A 6904-nucleotide genomic window follows, 5' to 3' on the forward strand; every position below is an offset into this window, starting at 1 on the left:
AGATATCTAGATCTATATATATATATATATATATATATATATATATATAAAATGTTATATAGCGCTACAATATTCCACAGTACAATGGGTACACAGGACAGAATAAGTTGTGCATAATACAACAATACGACTTACAGAAACAAAAGGTAATTTTTACAATCTAAATATAATGTATGTAAAATATAAAACATAATTCCTCTAACACTAACACAAGAAGACATAAGTCATGGAGGACAGTCTATGGCTGTGAAGATCACATTGTTAATTCAGTGCTTATTATGTGATCCTAGATTTCTCTGTGATCCTTGAGGGTCAGAAGTAGACAAATGACTTCTTAGCTCATAAGTGAATTAGTTGCTTCTCAAATGTATCTGCAGCCTTTAATACATCAACATGCTTTTCAGGATTTTCCTTAAGACAATAAAACCTATATCCTCTTACCATCTTGCCATCTGCTTCAAGTTTAGGGAGCTTTAACTGCACTCGATCCAGTGCCCATATATATTAGAATGTCCTCATTGCATTGCTGTGAAAGAGTTAACAACGGCACGTCGGACTGTATGAGATTTCCTAACGAATATATTTTTCTCATAGCCTAAACAGACTTTGCTCTGTAATAACGCTGTACTTTTCCATTTAATTTAGCTTGATTCGTTTAAGACGCATACTATACAGAATGTGCCATTGATTTACTGGCCCGCATTTATGGGAAGTTGCTAAGTTTAGAATGAATTATCTGTCATTCATGCAAAAAATAAAAGGCATGCTTAACCCTGGTGCTTACTTATATATCTAGGCAACAGTGTTATCAGATGATTAGATATCATGCACTTTTCCATCCAGGTGAATGCAGCGTGTGTTATAGAATCTGCTGTTCTGGTGTTTGATCAGAGGGTTGTAGGACTTTTGAAATGTACAATGATCCAAGATTACAAGTGATTCTGGAAATTAAAAGGGAGAGGGAACAGGTGCACACTAAATCTTAAAGTGGATCTTCCACCCCTTTTATTCTCTGCGTACCATATTTAAGTCTTCGGTAGAGTGCCTAGCAATGTACGCTACGTAGGTTTTTGTTACTTGGAGAAGAAGAGCATTAAAAGTTACAGAAAGTTTTTCATGGGTATTCGTTAGTTCATGGTTTTCCCAGTGTGATTTAGATGTACTGGAGTATCTGGATTAAGCACATATATTCATATGGGTTAAGAGGGGTATCTGCCCCAGTTGTACTCTGGTTACCCTTTCAGAACATAAAATCTGCCCCAGGTGTCAGAAGCGCACTGGCGTAACTTCTTCCTGCCTCCTCATTTTGGTTCAGAACTGTTTAGAAGGGGCCCTTCTGACCCGGACTGCACCGATCCAAGTCGGAAAAGCCCCTTTCTAAACTATTTTGAGCCGGCACGGGGAGACACTGTGTGAGCAGCCGGATAGCAAGCTACGGAAGCAGTGAGGGGTAAGCGGGAGCGGGATATATGTGTTTGTGTATATATATATATATATATGTATGTAAGCATGAATGTGTGTGCGTGAGAGCATAGATGTGTAATTGTGTGCGTGAGAGCATGGATGTGTAAGTGGGGTGAGATGGAGTGTGTAATTTATGTGTTTACGTATGTTGTATGTTGGAAGGGGGGGCAAGGGGCAAAGAAGGCACAGACCAATTGTGTGGAGGCAATGGTGGCAATGGGAGTTTTCACACCAGGGCCCCGTGGTTTCTAGTTACACCCCCTGTCAGAAGGTGAGGGATACACTTGAGCCACCTAGATCCAGCGCCTCTGCACTACCTTGCGCTTCCCTCTACGTCTGTTAGAATGATGCCGTAGTCTAAAACCGGAGGGTCAGATGATTAGATGTAATGGAAAGTTTTACTTTACCAAGAGGGTGATAGATAAATGGAACAACCTCCCAGCAGAAGTGGTGGATGCTAATACAGTAAGGTATAAAGCTATCCTGAGTCTAAGACAAGACCAAGGACTCATAAAGGAAAAATGGGCAGACTGGATGGGCAGAATGGTTCTTAGGTGCCACCAAATCCTACGGTTCTTAGTTTTTGTTCCTATTATTGTGTCACATCAGCCTGAGCCGCGACCTTTGACCTTGTAAGCTTCTTACAGGGTCCCAACAGAACAACTGTGTACCTGGTTATAGACACTAAAATGAATGTATATGTAGTCACAGAACAAGGTGAACTCTGGCCAAAGGGTTGGGTCAGACAGCCCCTCTATTTTAAATAATTGCCGTTCTCGGCTTCTGACGAGCTCGACGCAGAGAACTCTCTGTCCCGCATTCCTTTCCAAGGCTGGGTCTTATTACATAACGTGTTTGACAAACAGATAAGGATTCCTTCTCTAACCTGCAGTGATATGGAGCCACCTGGAACCTTTCAGACCATTTCCTGGCTCAGGTGAGAATCATCCACTCGGGAGAAGAAATGATTCAGAGTGAAGCGTGGGCACAGCGACTGATTATTCTAGATTTACGGTGACTTGTGTCTGGACACGGTTATATGTTTACTAGTGTGAAACCCTAGGTGTAGCATGCAATGCGTCCTCCCTTAGTTTCTGATAGCAGGTTGCCCTTTTTTTCAATCAATAATTACCCTATGCAAAACGCATACTTCCTTAAGGGCAACTCCCTCGATTCTTTATTACTAGTATCAGATTCCAAATAAGTTTTCAGAAAACTCTGGCCCTTTTCTGTTTTTCTTGTCTTTCTCCATGAATCTGTCGATAATATTATACATACCGGTATTATGCGTTATAATAAAGCATTATTTAATGGCTAAAACACGTACATAAATCCAATCCATCTTTCATTATTACAACAATAAGATGCTAAGTTTTTATGGACACATTTTATTTGCATATTTTTTTTCATATATTCCTCTCACAGGATGCAGTTGCTTAATTTTACTTTGAAATGGAAATGGTTTTCAGGATATCTGGTGTTTGGTAAAAGACGCCGAGAGCAACACATTGCGCATTCACTCCAGAAATCAAAAAGCCATTGTGACATCAGACTTTACCACAATGAATTGCATGAATTTTTCCCACAAAAATATAGTTAAATGTAATACGCCTGCAGAAGAGATCTAGATCGTCTCAAAAGCTTGTAGTTTTTTTGGCCCTGGCATTTTAAGGCTGGCTTCTGCTTGATGCTTGGCGCCACGTTCCAGCACCCGATCTGCCACTCCAGTGGGGGGGTGAATATCACCCGTCAGTGGTAATGTCGGCCAGTGGCCCATCGGGCATTTGCCTGGTGTGCCAGATGGCCAGTCCAGCCCTACATACAACTTATTATACTTCAGTTAGCAAATCAAGGTATCATCTTTAGCAAATTTGTTCTAAATCTGCTTTTGCTACAGCATTACCATAAAAAAGCATGATTTCAAGTTGGAGGCTGAAATATCATGAGATAACCCGCTTGATGCTGTTATTGGATTTTATCAGATTTTTATCAGTCTGTGGGAGAATTGGCATTTAATTACTAGATGGTGTAGTACAAGGTATTAGCAGAGGTGTTAGCAAGTAGATGAGAGGACCAGACAATAGCCCATGGATCTCCATCACAACGACCTTTCCGCTAGGGCTGAACACCTTGGTTTTTTGCGTCCACTGGGATTTGATGGTAACCTATCTTCCGAGGTCTTGCTAGGCACAAACACAAGCTTCAGAATATTCAACTCACCTGTAATCTCATGGTTTAGCGAATAAGCTCCTTTGCAGGGATTCTTCCACTTGCAAGTCATAAAAAAAAAGTATGAGGATATAATTAAAAGGAAATTACCAAGTACTGGGGTCTGCACTGCCCGGACACACTGGTAGAACGCTGGTGAAAGCCCCACTGTAGAAAGTATTCTTAAGGGCTTAATCCTAGCGCACCCCACCTGAAACTTTTTATTTATGGTAATATCCATCTGATTCTCTTATATGCTCCAAATGTTTAAGGGTTTCAATGAAGCCAACTATTAAGCTTTCGCCATACCACCCTTTGGGATTCAGCTGCCTTTAGATTGTAAACTGTAGTAAACAGGGACCCTTACACCTTCTCTGCTATGTGTCATCATTGTATAGAGCTGTAAAGTCTGCAATATAAATAAATATGTGCGTTACCCAACATTATGACACAGGATGTGACGGGAAGGTTTTTTGACATTTTAGTCTACCTTTGTTTACCTATTACATTACATTTATTTATATAGTGCCAGCGAGATTCCCCTTTTACATGTATAGTGTACCCATTCAATTTAGATATCGGTCTTTAATTGATGTTCAACAACATCCTCCGAGTAGAATACCGTAATACCCCACATAGAACAATGGAACAAACTGCTTCCTTATGTAAAACACAATTTTCTTAATTTTTACGAGGTATTTGGGCACCTATTTTACATTTTATTCTAATTTCCTTAATTTTTTTAAGTAATATTATTATTATTTGTATTATTTTACTGGAGATCCTTGGAGGGGGAGCTTCTCAGGGGTTAAGGAGAGTCTGGATAGACCCTTTTTACACTAAATATTATTTCTGGCGGTGTCAGGACTTGCCTGGTAAGGTGAGAGAGGGGATCAGGCTTTTCCCTTCTGCCTCCCCCCGTGATGGGTTTTAATAATACTGGATTATGTTTGGGACGTGTTTTTTCCTTTGCTTTTGTTTCTCTCGTTTGTATTGTCACAGCGGCAGTGTTTTTCCTCCCTGGCTAGCACTTGCACGGCGCGTGAGCCTAGTGCTTGCCCAAAAGGGCTTGGGGATGCCCGTCCCGAAGACGGCTGTGAACGCAGTGGATGGACTTAGGACTCTTGTTGCGTTTGGTGGAGTAACTGCCAGCTGGGCCAGATAGGCCAGTCATTTAGGGTCATGTTATGCTATGCTATGTTCTGTTCTGCTGGTCATAGGGGGTTATGAATAAAGTTGTGGCCTAATGCCCTACCCACTCTGATTGGTCTCTTTTGTTGCCTGCGTGTAAGCTTTGGGGATCCAGGAGGCTATAGGCCTAGACAGTCAAGGATCTCAATACGTATAGCTTGGAGGAAAGAAGGGAAACAGGAGATGTGATAGAAACATTTAAGAACTTAATGTGATTTAACAAAGTACAGGAGGGAATTTTATTTCAAAGGAGGAGAAATGCTAGAACAAGATGCCATAACTTTAAACAGGGTCAGAGGTTTAGATGAAATGTAAGGAAGTTTTACTTTACCAAGAGGGTGGTAGGTAAATGGAATAGCCTCCCATCAGAAGTGGCTAGTACGGTGAGGGAATTCAAACATACATGGGATGGGTATAAAGCTATCCTGAAGTCAAGGACTGATTAAGATCTGAGTCTCTCCATCAGGAAGAAATGGCAGACTAGACGGGCCGAATGGTTCTTAACATGTTAATGTTTTATGTTTCTATTAAGAAATGTCACCTTACTCGTGTGCAATACCCATTTCAAATACAGTTCATACGCACAGCGGTCATGAGATGAGGATTCCTGAGATTGGTGGGATCAAGATGGCCAGTGCTCCAACTCACTTCAATGAAATATAGATAGAAAATTCCAAACTTATGTGTATTTAAAAGCAGAAAATCTGGTGACATAAAAATAAAGCAATGGGAGAGCTTGAATTTTATGTCTGGCTTAATTTTACACGTTCATGTGATAATATTTTAATAGATCTGCTGCATTATTTTGTGGGACGGTTGCCCACGGGCAATGTCACTGAGCCACACACTAATGAGATCAATGTCCTCATTCTTCATGTTATTGATTCTCCATGATGCCAGTTCAATGCCCTGATCTATGCAGAGTTGGCAGTATCATAAAGTAACATATTCCATAAAAGACGACAATACAATACATGTTGCCAAATAACCACACATATACCAAAAGGGTATTTTATTATACTAAAATAGTGTGGGAAAGTCATGAAGCACGCAGGGGAAAGTCATGAAGCCATCCTGGAAATAAGACCAAGTCAACATCCGAGTTTACATTTCTTCAGCAGGTAGAATAAATAGAACAAATAGTTCTTTATTTGTTGTGTTTCTGCATTTTTCATGTTGCACCATCCTGAATTGGTTTTCTCCTTTCCCTCTATGCCCATGACATAGCCATGAAGTTTCTTCAGGCTACAAAAACATCGTTTGAATGACACATGCTTTGCATTTTTTCAACCATTTACGATAAGTGGTTGGAAAAAAAATACTTTAAAAGAAACAATCATGTTTTCTTCCTCCTCAATCCCCGTGCTTTCTGCCCCTGGCAGCACCCTTTTGTGGTGGGATTAAGCTGAAAGGGGGGAGGCCAATCAGCTCGACACTTAAAAGGCTGTAGACCTTAAGTATGGTAACATTGCCCTATATAATATGGCTCACAGTCTTTAATTATTCTTTTTTTTCCCCCCACCCATTGTTCTCGGCACTGGAAGAATACATTTTATCTTAGAAATCAGTTCAGCTAAGGAATAAAACATGACATTTTGTGTGAAATTTCATATTTGTGAAATTTTATAGTTGGCATTTGAAGTGAACATTATTTTATGGGGACGTTCCAGTAATATCTATCCAGCTTCTCATTTGTGAGACATACCTCTTCAGTTTTTTCTGGACGCAGAACATTAGACCTGCAAAATGATTTCCCCCGTACACGGCGTTATTAGCAGAACATACCCCTCACAATAGGTCTACAAAGAAATACAAGACTAAATGTTGAGTAAAAAAAAAAGTATTTAATATCACAGGCATTTTAAATAACTAATAACCAGCCAATCACAATGACACAAAATTGCAATTAATTTACCATACAAATAAATTAAAACTTTAAATATTACCTTTTCTTTCAGTGCAAGATATACATTTAAAAGAACAGTCTAGTCCCGAAAATAGTCATTTTTGTATTGTTTCAATGCTTGGTGGAGTCCCTTTT

Source organism: Spea bombifrons, chromosome 4, assembly GCF_027358695.1.
Source record: "Spea bombifrons isolate aSpeBom1 chromosome 4, aSpeBom1.2.pri, whole genome shotgun sequence".
Classification (NCBI taxonomy): domain Eukaryota; kingdom Metazoa; phylum Chordata; class Amphibia; order Anura; family Pelobatidae; genus Spea; species Spea bombifrons.